We start from the raw sequence: 14920 nt of genomic DNA, 5'->3' as shown, positions 1-14920 counted from the left end.
CACTGTTAACCATGTTTCTTGCCTAAACTCTTATGAAATTTTATGTTCTCAAGTAATTTGACAACATTGCCATTTTTACGCATGAGGGAAGATTTTTTTGCAGTTAAATATACACTTCAAATGTCCTGTCATTCCCTAAAATGACAATTTGAGCAAATTATAAATATTCTAGAATGCACAGTGACAAGAAACTGTGTATTTGCTTTGACAATTAAGAAAGTGAACTTGAATTAGTGTTGTTAAGTTACTGTCAAGAGAGTTATCTGCGGTGGGGACATCCCACCAAGGGCAGTGTAATGGAAGAAAACCAGCTCTGATGCAGAACTGATGTGACTCGTTTTAAATTTTAGGACTAGGTCTGGATTATTCTGGGCTCTTTGGGAGGCTCTGCTTCTTGCTTGAGGTGAGGCCACCAAAGGAAACCCACCTGCCCTGCCCTCTTCCTGGAGGCAGCAGTCCACAGGGACAGACGTGCTGATCCAGGCTTCTGAATGCAGGAGGAATCTGGGGTGCTGTGAAGGTGCTGCTTGGGGTCACATGGCCCTGGGCCCTTCCCTCTGTCCTATAGCTGACATGGAGCTGCCCTCCTTCCTACCATTCACCACTCCCCAGGTTCCTGGGTGATGGCAAAGCTCCCTGTGACCTTAATGGAGCCTGTGTGTGTGTGGTGCCCTCCTGAGTCCAGACTGACGGCTCGGGGAGCCATGACCTGGCTGAAGGTCTGATTCCACTTCTCGAATTATGGGCAGATTCTTTCAAATCTCTGTAGCCCGGCTGTAAACGGGAAGGGATAGGGATGATGCCTACGATAGGGGATTACCTGTGACAGCTACATACAAGCCCCTGTGACTGGTGTGAGCCCATGAGTTGATTTAGGGACTGTCTGGTACTTGCACATCACCCCCAAGTTGGGTATTATTTCTGGCATTTTACAGGAGAAGAAATGGGCTTTGGGGGCTCATTCAGCAGACATTTGTTGAGTACCAACCACATGCTAGGTCTTGGGCAGGCAGACGCAGTCCTGCCCTTGAAAATGTTAAAGCAGCACATAATTACCATGTGTGAGAAATGCTGAAAAGGGGTGTGCGGTGACTGACCTAGGGGCTCCTACCTGCCAGGTGCCACTTGAAGGGCTGGACTCCAAGCTGGAGGAGGCAGAGCAGACGGTGAGGGAAAGCAGAGGACGTGGGCACGTGTGAGCCCCCGAGGTGGGATGCAGCCAGCGTGGACATGACGGCTGCACTAAGGTGGGGGGGGGAGGGCAGTGACACTGCTTAGAGCAGGGTCTGACTTGTTTTGAAAAGATGACAGTGGCTATTTTGTGGGCAGCTGACTGGGGAGTACAGGGAAATGACACAGAACGGAGCTGTCCCCCAAACGGAGATGAGGGTGAGGGCCATTTGAGACAGGGAGACCTCAGGTGGGGTGCAGCCTGGAGCCTATGCCCAGAGCCCCTCTGCGGCCCCCTGGCCCAGGTCTCAGCCTGGGAGTGTCTGACTGCAGCCTCTATCTGCATCTCATATTTTTGTTTGTACTGTGGTCAAGATTATCTTTAATTAGTTCCATATTTGCTTCCCTCCTACCATCAGTGGTTTTCCTTGCTTTTGCATGAATGTACTTCCCTGTTTTTTTCCTGGCCAGCAGATGTGCCTTGAGGCTGCTAATGCCACTTGACCAAAACCTGTCCAGGGCACTATTTGCCAACTCAGTCTGAACCAGCATACAGCAAACTGAATTTGGATGCATTCTCGTGGTGTGGGTCAGGCCCAGTGGGGAAACAGCTATGGGTTATCTAGTCCTGAGGCATTGTGAAGTTCTCTCCAAGGCAAGGCCTCCCCAGTAACAAAGCAGCATCCCAGAGTCAGGAAACCAATGTCAGCTCCACTCAAGCCCTCACATCCCACGTGGAGGATTCCCGTAGCTTCTCCCAGCCTCGATGTCCCATCAGTGCGAGGCCACAGCAGGAAGTGAAGATCATGTTCTGTTGGTCAAGAGGACTCGTTTGAAAGTCCACTCAAAAGCTGAAAAATACTACGTTTTAAGTCATCGTAGGCTGCAATAATCAAGTATGCTCTGCCTATCTCATCAAATTCCATGTGCTATGCAAGTTTGATCTTGTTTCTATGTTGCTTATTTCTAGGTCTCAAGGGATGTCTGAAATGTTATAAAAAGAACTATCTAAGTGGATGTTTCTTCATTGCCAGGAGCCGTATGTAAAAAGAGAGGCCCACAGATTATTCTAGAACTCATAGTTTAAGAAAAGAGAACTACATCTGTCTGATTCAAGTATCAAAATAAACACTAAGCCATTCTCTATTTTAGTTCTTAATTTCATCATTTTATAGTTTTAGGGTACATAGAATCTTTTTCTTAAAATAAGCTCCTAGCATGGTTATTTCATACATAGTTTTGTCTTTTTTTTTATTTTTACTTTGAAATTATAGACCCACAAGAAGTTTCAAAAATAGTACAGAGAGGTCTCCTGTACCTACCACCCAGATTCCCCCAGTGATAACATCTTAGGTAATTATAATCCATTCTCAAACTAGGAAATCGACATTGTCACAATACATATATAGTATTTTATTTAGAAATAGTTGCTATCCAAATAGACTTAGGTCCTACTTCTAAAATTTAGAAATTAATTCCATTCTATTAGTGATTTTGTGAAAATCCATACCTTAAAAAATATGTTGCCATGTTAAATACACATTACAGTGTGATATTAATGGTAATTGAGAAGATAAATCCAGTGTATGGTGACTTGGATCTGCCAAGATTTTCTGCAAAACTAATCCACGTTAGCCCCAACAGAGCTACAACTTCAAACTGAGGATTCATGAATGCTTTTTCCCTTAAAGGCCTTCAGATGCACACATAGCCTCGAGGTTCCACATCTTTGAATCTGAAATGTGTAGCAAACCACGAGGCGAACTGAATCTCTAAACCAGTACTAAAGCTTTGAGGTATTCTTGTCCTTAAGCAAATTAAGTTTCGTTCAAACTAAAATGTACTCAGAGACTTGTTTTCTATGCAGACTAGATCTTGACAAATGTTCTGGCCCTTTTCCTTTCCACATGCTAATCATACAACTTTTTTAAGAGAAGTTTCCAGTTTTATTTGGGAAAAGTAGAGAGGGGAGAGGAGAGAAGGTTCAAATGTGTCCAAACTTGGTTAGCCTCACCTTGTGTCTTTTGCACGAAGTGAAAGATTTAGGCATTCCTAATGCAAGCTGAGGGTGTGAATTTTCATGCTTGCTTTTCTCTTGAATGTATTGAGTTTCAAGATATTTCTGTCCAAGCCTCTGGGAATCTTCACTAGATAGAGCATGTTTAAACAAGCTCACCTCTGCTTTCATGTTACCTGCCCAGAATTCAGAGTGGCAAACATACTTGGCCTGTATGACTTTCTGTGCCTGAGGAGACCCTTCACACGAGAGCAGCCTGGTAGACCGTTTGTCCCTCCATGTCCACTGCCACCTGGCAGCACATGAGGTTGGGGTACCAGATGGTGGGGGACAGTGGGGAAGGGCTGTTCTGAGTACTCCTTTCCAGCTGCCTAGAGAGCTGCCGGCAGGCTGTAGGACTCAAGTGTGCCTCTCCAGTGCCCTCACCCTGTGGTTCCAGAACACTACCAGGGGCCCAAGCAAGTTCACTGGAACAGCACCCATGCCCACACATAAACCTCTTTCCTGTACTAAGTGAACGGCAGGAGATGGGGAAATAAGTTGTAAGGAGGAACCAGTCCTTGGAACTGTGCCTCATCGGTCAACTTTTTGCCCCTGTGGAGAAAGGCAGCACCTTCATTTCTTGGTGACTTTGGATCTCCGTCAAATAAACTGTGATCACATGCTTCGCGCGTATTTCTTCATTTCAGTCACGAGGGCCTAGCCCAGCGCCTCCCCGGGTACTGAATGAATGACTTGTACACTCCTTGTGTGAGGCCGAGCAAGTCTGTCTTGCTGCCGAAGCCATGAGCAGCCTCGGGCACAGCGCACAGGAAGCTTTATTTGGCAAGTGCCAAATTCTAGGCTGCATTGCTGTTCCTGCATGCTCTAGTGTCCTTGTCACTATTGCTGTTTAGTAATCGATCAAAATTCTTGGCTGAGCATAAGCCGGGTATGGTTGCTGCGGTTCGGGCGGCCCGGGCGCCCGGCCCAGCCGCTCCAGGCTGCAGAGGGAACTCGTGCACCCACGGCAGCCCAGACACATGATAAGACTTGTCTGCGCAGCATCCCGGCCCGGGAGCCTCTAATTACACGTCTAGGGCTTGCAGGAGCCCAGGTGGCCCGGCTCACGTGACCCCAGAGCTGTGAAGAGAGCGCGCTGGGTTCTCACTGCCCGCGTAGCCGGGTGGGGAGCAGTTGGCCCATGCGTCATTTCTATTCAAATTATAATAACCACGTTCCAAAGACAATAAGAGTCCATCTAACCAGGCAGTCCTTTCTTCTCAAAGCGCTGCCACAACTTTATCTTCCCATCAACGTTCCAAGCCCTACCTTTCTGGTTGTCCCATCTCAACTTTCCATCTGCCCCTAACTTAGAACTACAGAAAACCAGTTGGCACTGCAGCAAAGATAGTGTGCGGAAAAGCTGCCTTTTGGGTCCCTGTGCTGCCATGTTCCTCCCCACACAGTGTAGCTTTGGTCTCCAAGGGGTCTAGTGCAATGGAACCTGGGCTGACTGTACTTGCTGGCTGACCTCCTTACCTGTAAAACAGCCACCACTTACCAGAGACTTGCTGTTTGCCAAGCACTGTGCTGGGTACCTGACCACCAAGATCAGCCTTAGAAACAAAAGACCTGGTCAAAAGAAAAGATACCTGTACAGAGCCAAGCAAGAAAGTCACTGTCACTGGGACCAACACTGCGACTGGCACATGCCAATCAGTGGCTTGTGGAAGAGAGCTAGGCTGTGGGAGTGTGTAACACAACAGTTGTTGATTCTCATTAATCAGCTGTGTAGGAGGAATTTGAGGACAGCAGCCAGAAATCTGTTTTTGTTTTTTGTTTTTGAAGCTACTTTTTTTTCCCTTCTCAGCTTAGTGGATGCTGAATCAGTTCAATTGTCCCTTCTGCACAAACTTTAACAATAATAAAGAGACTGCCATTTGTCATCTGGAGATTGATAAGGATCTCATAAAGAAATGGATTTACCAAACTGAAATGCTCATTTAAATGTTTTCCTCTAAAAGCTGATCAGTCTTTAACAACTTCCCATAATTTTTTTCGTACATCGTATTCCTAAGGATCCTTTGTGTCCAGTAATTACAAAAAGAGATGATTCTGAATACAGTCTTCTCTCAACAGCCTTGTAGAGGCAAGGAGAGGTATTACCATCTGCCCGGCACCCAGCATGCGTTACGAATCTGTCCTTGCTTAATCCCCACCCAAATGCCCATTTCCATCTGTACAAACTCATATTATTCTTTCTGAATCATACATAAAAGCCACGCCCTGAGTTGCACATAAAACTCCCATTATTCCTTATACATCAGTGTGTACTGACAGAAGTTGAGGTTGACATAGAAGTCCATTTATATTTTTCTGGAATTACCATTTCACCTCTCCATAACTGGTTTTAGATGGGAATTTCACTGAAAGGTTTTCTTCCGAAATCTGGTAACCTGATTTTGAGGATGTTCTCAACTCATTTTCTGGTTACAAATCTTGATGTTCGCAGGTCTTTGTCCTTTAACTCTTCACCTCGAGCAAGACAAGCTGCACTATACTGTTCAGAGCGCTACAGGCCTATTTTATAAAGCCCACAGCTCGGAATGCACCGTAACAGAGTCAGGGAGAGCCCGTCCATAGCTTACTGCAGGTGGGCCTCCTGCCTCCCTGCTGAACATCTCCTGAAGTCTCCTGAAATTAAGAATAAACCAATAAGTTAAAAAAAAATGTCTATTGGCATACCAGACTGGTTCGGAAATTCATGAAAGATACAGAGCAGACAGGTGTGGTTTGACGGAAAAATAGGATCAAAGGAAAAAAAGGCTAATGTATTCATGCACAGGAGATGGCTTCTGTGCAATCAGTTCCAAGAGTTCTAAGAAAGCTCTACCATTCATGGAAATGGAACAGGAAGAGGCCTGGGGCAGTAGCGAGGGTGGTTACCTGGGGAACCACTTACAGGGCATCAGTCATCCAGTCTCCCCCTGGCGCCCCCACCCCCTGTGCTAAGCTGTGTCGGTGAGTGTGTGCCTGCAGGTGAGAGCACTGGTGTCAGAGACACAGCGAAGCCCCAGGTAGCAGAAAGCCCCTCCCGATGGACAGCAGCGTTCTCGAGTGCTGCTCCGTCCAGAAGCGTGGCTCTTCCCCATCCAAGCTCATGTGATCGGAACCTGGATCCACAATGGGGATTTTCAAATGCAAATATGAGTGTAGAATTAAAAATCACCCAACATTTGAGAAAAGCTAATATAAAGAAAAGCACAAAATTAAAAAAACAGAGACCAGCACCCCATGAACATTTCACAAAGCAAACAGATGTTAAAATGATCCTCACAGATTAGACAGAACATCACCTCCAGGGCCAAAACAGATGTTATGAAAAAAGCCGAGGGACAGAAAATGTGAAGAAAAGTTAAGAGGCATTCAGAATCTGAGAAGATAGAAACAGAGAGTGGCATAAAAGAAATAATTAAAACATAACAGAAGAAAATTTACCAGGTCTGTAGATACAGGTCCTCATGTGGAAAGGCCCCCAATACCAAATAATGTACTTGAAAATAAGACACACCCAGACACATTTCCCCAAACTGTAGAATACCAAGAATTTAAAAAGAAAAAAAAACAAAACCTTCCAGTGGGAAAAACAAGCTGGAAGTTAGCATAAATGAAGTAAGAATTATGAGCCCCAGCAACACAGGATGCTAGTAGAAAATGGAGCAATGGCATCAAGGTTCTAAAAAAAAATGACTTAGCACCCAGAGTCCTATGCTCAGTCAAGTTAGCTTTCAAGTGAAAGATTAGAATAAGATATTTTGGGCATACGAACCTCAGAGAGTTTGTACCTCTAAGATTTGCTCTCCGAAAGAAGTTCTCAAGGATTGCAACATGGCAAGGCAGAAAGAATCTAAGGGGGAAGATGTGTTATCCAATGGGCGGGCAATGGTGAGCAGAGAAACCATTACAACTTACGGTGAAGTTGAAATAATTTTTTTTATGTATCACTTAAAAATTAGAAATAGAGAACTAAGAGGCCATATAATTCAAAGAGAAGGAGAATGAGGATGTAAATGAAAACGCACCAGGTTTTTGACTTTTGGGAGGACAGGCTGGAATTGATTAATTCTGGAAATTACTGAATAGTATTAACTATACAGTGAAATTTAGAAGGTAAGTTCCACTTCAGGTAATAACATATAAATTTGTATGAGATTAACCATCCTACCTATGACAATTATAAACTTGGGACAGAATATAAAAAACACCTATGTGAAGATACTAGAGAGCAACCAGTGTCTAGAAGTAAAGAAACCAGAGAAGATCTGTAAGTACATAGCTTCCCCCTGAAAGTGTCCTTAATCTTCTCACAAATATTGTTCAAAAGTCTTATAGGTCTGAAAAGACAGAAATTGGATTTTAGGGCTGCCAGAGTAGCTGCGAATTGAGTTAAATAAGGGCAGACCCTGGAAAGGAGGAAGCCCCAAAACCTGTGTACAAATACCTCTAAAATCCTGAGCTGAATCCTGAACTGTGCATGTGCAGGGCATGCCCTCAAAGGACCTGGTGGAAAGTGACAGCTAGAAGGCCAAAGGACTGAGCAGAGACTTCAGCAGCTGCCAGGCTGCAGACCCAGAGTGGAATTCAAGTCCAGCCAAGTTTGAAGTACTCCATAAACCCACCCTAACCAAGCCTAGAACCAAGCCACCAGAGGATCAAGGTTATCTACCAGTAATTTAACTGCCTTCTAGAACAGAATTCATCACTTTTCAGAGGAAGATGACAGAAACCATTGCACTACAGCGTATCATCCACAGTTCAGTATGTGATCAAAATTTACAAGATATGCAAAGCAGCAGCAGAAAAATGCATCCTGTGATCAAGAGGAAAATGTAGTCAAGAGAAGCAGATGCACAGATAACCCAGATGTTGGAATTAGCAAAGGCTCTAAGGTAATTATTATAAATATGTTAAGGGTTTTACAGGAAAAGATGGATATAGAATGGGTGAAGTTACAGGGAATTTTTAGAAGTGATACAGAAACTCTATAAAGGAACCCAGTAGAAATCTTAGACCTGAGGAATGCTATATCTGAAAAAAATTTTGCTTTAGGGGTTGACAGTAGATTGTATACTGCAAAACTAAGGATCATAATATGAACATAAAGCCAAGTAAATAGGAAATACTCAAACTACAGTGCACAGAAAGAAAAAAGATTAAAAAATTGCCTCAATTGGATATACTACTTCTAAGCCAGTTTAAAAAAAGGAAAATGAAATTTAGAAAAAAAAGATCCAACAAATGGTAAGAAAAAATGGGGAAATGTAACATTTTAAAAAATGATAAAAAGCAGACAAAATAAGGTGAATAACAAAATCTGTGTATTATTCACAGAAGACACACACAAAAAGAATGTTATATATTGGTTAGGACTACTTTTGGGTACAAGTAACAGAAACACCAACTGACTAAAAAGAATCCAGTAATGTATAAAAAAGATAAAACATAACCAAGTAGGGTTTATCTGAGGCATGCAAGTATAGTTTGTCAGAAAATCTACTAACACAACTCACCACATTAACAGACTGATGTAGAAAAACCACATGATCATATGATCTCAATTGATGTGGGAAAAGCATTCAGTAAATGTCAACATCCATTCATGACAAAACCTCTTAGCAGACAGAGAAGGGAAGAATATTTCCTTAACCCACTAAAGAATATTACGTTAGGCAAAAAATGGTCCCCTCAAAGATGTTCCCCCTGGAACCTGTATGTTACCATTCATGGCCAAAGGGACAATGAAGATGTGATTGAGTTTCAGGACTTGGGCTCGCTTGGGTGATCCAGGTGGGCCCGATCTAATCACACAACTCCTTAAGGGCAGAGGACCTTTCCTGGCTGCAGTCAGTCAGAAAGGGAGGGGGTGACTACAGAAAAATGGATTTGAAGACGGAGGAAGGGGCCACTAGCCAAGGAACAGAGGTGTCTCTAGAAGCTGGAGAAGGCAAAGAGATGGATTCTTTGCTGGAGGAGCCTGCAGAAGGAAATACAGCCGGACCCAGACCTTAATTTTAGCCCACTAAGACCCACGTCAGATATCTGACCCATAGAACTGTAAGACAACAAAAAATTTATGTTTTTCAAGTCACTAAAACTGTGGCAATTTGTTACAATAGAAGCCTCATACAAATACATAACCCTCCAAAATAATAATAAATTAGAAACTCTAAAGCAAATTTAATTCTCTTTAAAATCCAACCTGATATAACTTGCCACTGTGATCACTTAAGCTTAGTATTGTGCTGAAGATACTAACTAGGACAGAATGGCAAGAAAAAGGATAAAACACTTACGGATTGGAAAGAGAGAAATAAATTGTCATTCTCTGCTAATGATATGAATGTCTATATAAAAAATTCAAAATAATTTCTAGCTACATTATATTAGAATAAGAGTTTTAAAAGGCAGGATATATGATCTATATAATAGTATCTGCATTTCTATATACCAGCAACAATCAGAAAACAATTTTTAAAAAGGTATTTATATCAGATGAAGAAAGAAAGAAAAGAAAAAAAAGAAGAAGAAAGGAAGGGAAGAAGATCTAACAATAAATCTAGCAAAAGCCGTGCAAGCCCCTGGTGGAGAAATTACAAAACGTTACTGAAAGACACTAGATATTACAGAAGACTTAAATGAATGAAAAGTATATTAGATTCCTAGATAAGAAGATTCAGTAATAGAACGATGTCAACTTCCCCAGACTGCTCTACATAATCAATGTGACCCCAATAAAAATGTAAACAGTACTTATTCATTAGACTTGATAACCTGACTCCAACACTTATCCGGAATAGCTGAGGATCTGAGCAGCCACGTTACTCCCAAGTAAGTTGGCAGAATCCGCTAGGTAAGGAAATTAGACTGTGTGGATTGGTGCAGGTACACATCAGTCGACTGTTGAAACAGAACAGAGCTCAGAAACAAGGATAAGCACTTATGGAAATTCGATTTAGGACAGAACTAGAATTGCCGATTAAAGGGGGAAATGTGTGCCATTCACTCATTGGTGCTGGGACAACTAGTGAACCATGTGGGAAAAAAGTGAAATCAGATCCCTACCTCACACATACACAAAATTAATTTAAGATGGATTGAAGTGCAATGCAAAGCTGTAAATAATTTAATAATTTAATAAATGACACAAGTGGACAAAAGAATTTACCAAAACTATAAAGACAAAAAACAGATTCTACTATATGAAAATTAAGAATTTCTGTTTATCACAGATTCCACAGAGTGAAAAGGCAAGCCACAACCCAGAAGATATCTGCAGCACATGTAAATAATAGTTGATATACAGAATATATAAGGAACCCCTAAAATCAGAAAGACAAAAACCAAGAGAAAAAATATCATCACCACACAGAAGAAGAAACCATATAAAAAGATGCTTCATCAGTAGTCAAGAATATGCCAATTAAGGCCTTGGGAGATACCATTTCACACCCACCAAATAGGCAATAATTAAAAAGCTGGACAATATGGGCTCTCAGATATGAGACAATAGTCATCTTATTCACTGCTTGTGGACTATAAACTGCCTTAAACAGTTTATATTGAATAGGGAAAAATAAACGTTTTCTCACTAATCTCTAACTGAAACTTGGTATTTCCTTATATTAGGAACCAAATCAAAGTACTGTTGTTTAGTAGCATCTGTGACTTCTGCCAAGAGAATTCAGATTTTTGGGTATTATAACAAACCCATTGCAAATTTCTTAAAATACCGTTTATGCTCATCACAAGTTGAAAATTTACAGTGTTAGTAGGCTGACTGCTAAGTATTACCACTTAATGGTAGAAGGACATGCGCTGCTCTATCAGGCCCCTTGGAATCCTATGTATTTTGTTTTATGTATTTTAAGTGTTAGTCTAAGAAGAGGTCCAAAGGCTTTGCTAGTGAGCCAAAGGGGTCCATGCAATAAAAAGCAGTGAAGAACCACTGTGCTACTAAAGTAAAGCCCGAGTGGTCCGTAACAAAGCATTCACCCTGGAAGACTTCTGCAGCATGTGATATACCGAAAACACTGGAAATGACCCAAATGTTCATCAATGGTACAATGGATACATTGTGGAATATTCATCCAGTGAATTCATGAAGGTGGTTACCTTTGGCTAATTGGTGGGGTTATGGCTGGGGAGCCATCCAGTAAAATGCTAGTAGAGTTCCCTTCCTTAACTTGTGTGTGGGGGGGTGAGAACAGACATTAATTTAAAATTGTACATCTGCATTTTCATCCAATCTTTGTATGTGAGCTAATTCACAATAAATATTTAAAAATAAAAAGACGCATAATAATCAACATTGTTGAGCATAGTGGGAGACAGGCCAATTGAAGGTCACCTTGGCCGTCCCTATCAAAATGGGTATGTGCTGCTTTGATCAAAAAAATCCTCTAAAAACATTCACACCTGCACAAATAGATGTATGCACAAATCTGTCTGCTAGAATATTTTTTAACATTGAATAACTTTTAAAAAACTTAAAAATCAATTAATATCAACAAAAATCTAAACCCACTTCAAAAATGGGCAAAGGGCTGAATATCCATTTCTCTGAAATAGATGTACACATGGCCAATGCACGTGAAAAGGGGCTCAACATCACTGATCACCAGGGAAATGCAAATCAAAACCACGGTGAGACATCACCTCGCATCCATTAAGAACAGCTGCTATTTTTAACAAAAGAACAAAGAAAGAAAGGAACAAGTGTTGGTGAGGACAGAGACAAACTGGAACCCTTGTGCACTGTTGGTGGGAAGGCAAATGGTAGGGCTACTGTGGGAAACAATCTGGCGGCTCCTCAAAATTTTTTAAATAAAATTACTGTATGATCCAGCAATTCCACTTCTGGGTGTATACCCCAAAAAATTGAAAGCAAGCTCTCCAAGACATACTTGTTTTTTTACACCCATGTTTATAGCAGCATGTTTCCCAGGAGCTAACATGTAGAAGCAGCCGTAGGGTCCATGATGCAGGAGTGGATCAGCAAATGCTCTGTATCCATACAGTGGAATATTATTCAACCCTAAAAAGGAAGGAAGCTATAACGCATGATGCAACATACAGAACCTTGAGGGCATGACATAAGCCAGTCACAAAGACAAATACTGTAGGATTTCCTTGCTACTGAGAGTAGACAATTCATAGAGATAGAAAGTAGAATAATGGTTCCCTGGGGCAGGAGAGACACGGATGGGGAGTTAGTGTCTAATGGGGACAGTTTCAGTGTTGTAAGATGAAGAGAGCTCGATGGACAATGGCGATGGCTGTGCAACATGAATGTACTGAATGCCGCTCAGCTGCACTTAAAGTGGTTAAGATGATAAATTTTATGTTGTGTATTTTACCAGTTTTTAAAACGGAAAAGATCCATCAGTAGAGGAATGGTTACAATACAGCTGTGCTGTGGAATCCTGTTCAACCTTTACCTAAACAAGGTCATCCTGAGGTGGGCAGGTCTCTAAGACATATCAAATTGAAAGAAATTCCATTTGGAAAACAATGCATACAATGGTTTCCTATTTATCTATGTATTCTAAAATAATTCTTAAAACTCTAATATACATACCTATGTGTATGTACAACATAACATGTGTGGGTGTGGAGGTGCATCATTACACATTTGCAAGTTCATGGAATCTAAACTGGGAAAGAGACCCCAAGGGAGGACTCTTGGGAAAGGGAAGGGGATTGGGAGGCAGGACCTGAAAAAGAACTTCTGTCTTATTTTATGTATCCATGTATCATTCGAGTCTTTTCAAATGAGCAGGTATTCACGTATCCATTGTATAATTAAATTTTTTAAAAAGTGTTTTTAAGACCCAGGTGGCACTGAGCTAGATGCGTCATGGACTAATGAGCTGGTATTATCCACAATCCAGAGATAATTCACTGTCACAAATGCACAGAGTGGCTGTCATGCTTGGACAAGGGATGTAGAAGTATAACCAAGTATTAGAAAAGAGGGTGATCCCGTTTCTGCCTGTGAACCTGTGCACGTTGTTCTTGCATTGCTTCCCAGCTTTAGGCAGAACCGGAGGGGACTGGCTCAGGCTTGAGGGCAGGACTATCAGTTTATGTCTCCTCATGTTTCACCTGCCTCTCACCTGGCAAGTTATCCACCACAAGACTGCTTTCTGGTCCCCAGGGACTAGCCATTCAGCAGTGTTAAAGGACAGAATTCTTTTGTGAAACTGGCCACACACCACACTGGGGCCCTGAAGCTCTAGGCATCCAACGCTTATGGCCTCCACCCTATGGCCAAGCCGGAACGACACATACTCAGGACAGGATTCAGGACCGACACCAGCTACATTCCTTTTGGGTTTAAAAATAAAGCATAACTTTCTCTTCAGTAAACTTTGTGAACTATTATTCTCACTCTCAAGAAGAAATGGGAGCCAAGCATACCTTTTACGGCATACTCACCTTTGCCTGGCTTTTTGAAAAAGCACTCAAGCAAAGATGTGGAGCCAGTCAGGCCCAGCGCCCTGACCCTGGGTGCGCTCTTGCAAGGCAGTGCCTCAGACTCTATCACCACCGACCCATGGTCTGTGTCTGCAGACTGCCCCTCCATTACCCGTGATTTTTTTCCTGCTCTTCTTTATTTTTTAAGACCATGAACTTTTCATTCTAACATTATTTTTAAGCTGAGTAAAAATCTCCAAGTGCAGGCTGAACTCAAAAACAAAAAACGTTTTAAAAAAGAGCAAACCTGAGGATGTGATCACATGCAGAACTGAAAAAAGATAGTTAAGCAGCTGAGTTGTGAGGCCCAGTGAGGAGATGGCAGATGACCTGGTCATCAAACGCAGCTGGCCCAGGGCTTGCTTAGGAACCTGAAACAGACCTGTGGGCCGCAGGCAGCGAGGATGCTGGTGGAGGTGGAGGTGGTGATGGTGTTGACGCTGATGATGGTGCCGATCACAGTGATGGTGGTGGTGGTGGTGACAGTGAATCCTTCCTCAGTGTGTGGCCCCATGGGGGCCCTGGCTCTGGGTGCCTCAAGGCTGGAGCTGAAATAAATCTGGCGAGAAGGGCCAGTGCCAGATGGGCCCTGCAACAGGAACAAGCAGGGTCCGTCCAGCTCAAATGAAACATGATTTCCTGTGGCCCCTTCCTCCACACACCTCACTGAGGCAGTTCAGGGGGCCAAGGTGCTGCGGCTGATACCTACGCAGGTGCGGGAGATTGGCCCTGACGTCTACTGCTCCTCGGGCATTCAGGACATTCATTAAGGGCAGACAGGGAATTTTCTTAAAAAACTGAGATGTTCTGCTGGAAATCTTTTATTTTCCTCATTCCTTAGGGAACGAGCACCCTAGAATATAAACACATAACCAGACTCTAAGATGATACAGTTGACTACACTAAAACAATACTTTACATTTAATGTTTCACAGTTTAAGAAATATACTTCCCCCTTTACTGTGGCCTTTGACCCTTCCCACAGTCCTATAGCACAGGACAGGCAGGTTCTGGACTAGACACACAGTTTTTCTCTTCCTTTTACAATGGATGACAGCAACGGCTGCCTTGTGAGGTTGTTGGGAGGACTGGGCTGAATGATGCAGCATGGAAGTCTCCACGTGCAGGCAGAGAAAGAGCTCTCTAAGGTTTAATACGTGAAAGCAAGGAGAAGAGTGAGACACGTACTGAGATCCCTTCTGTATGAGGCGGGAG

The sequence above is a fragment of the Manis javanica genome, chromosome 4 (assembly GCF_040802235.1).
Source record: "Manis javanica isolate MJ-LG chromosome 4, MJ_LKY, whole genome shotgun sequence".
Taxonomy (NCBI): Eukaryota; Metazoa; Chordata; class Mammalia; order Pholidota; family Manidae; genus Manis; species Manis javanica.
Note: the sequence above shows the minus strand (reverse complement) of the source record.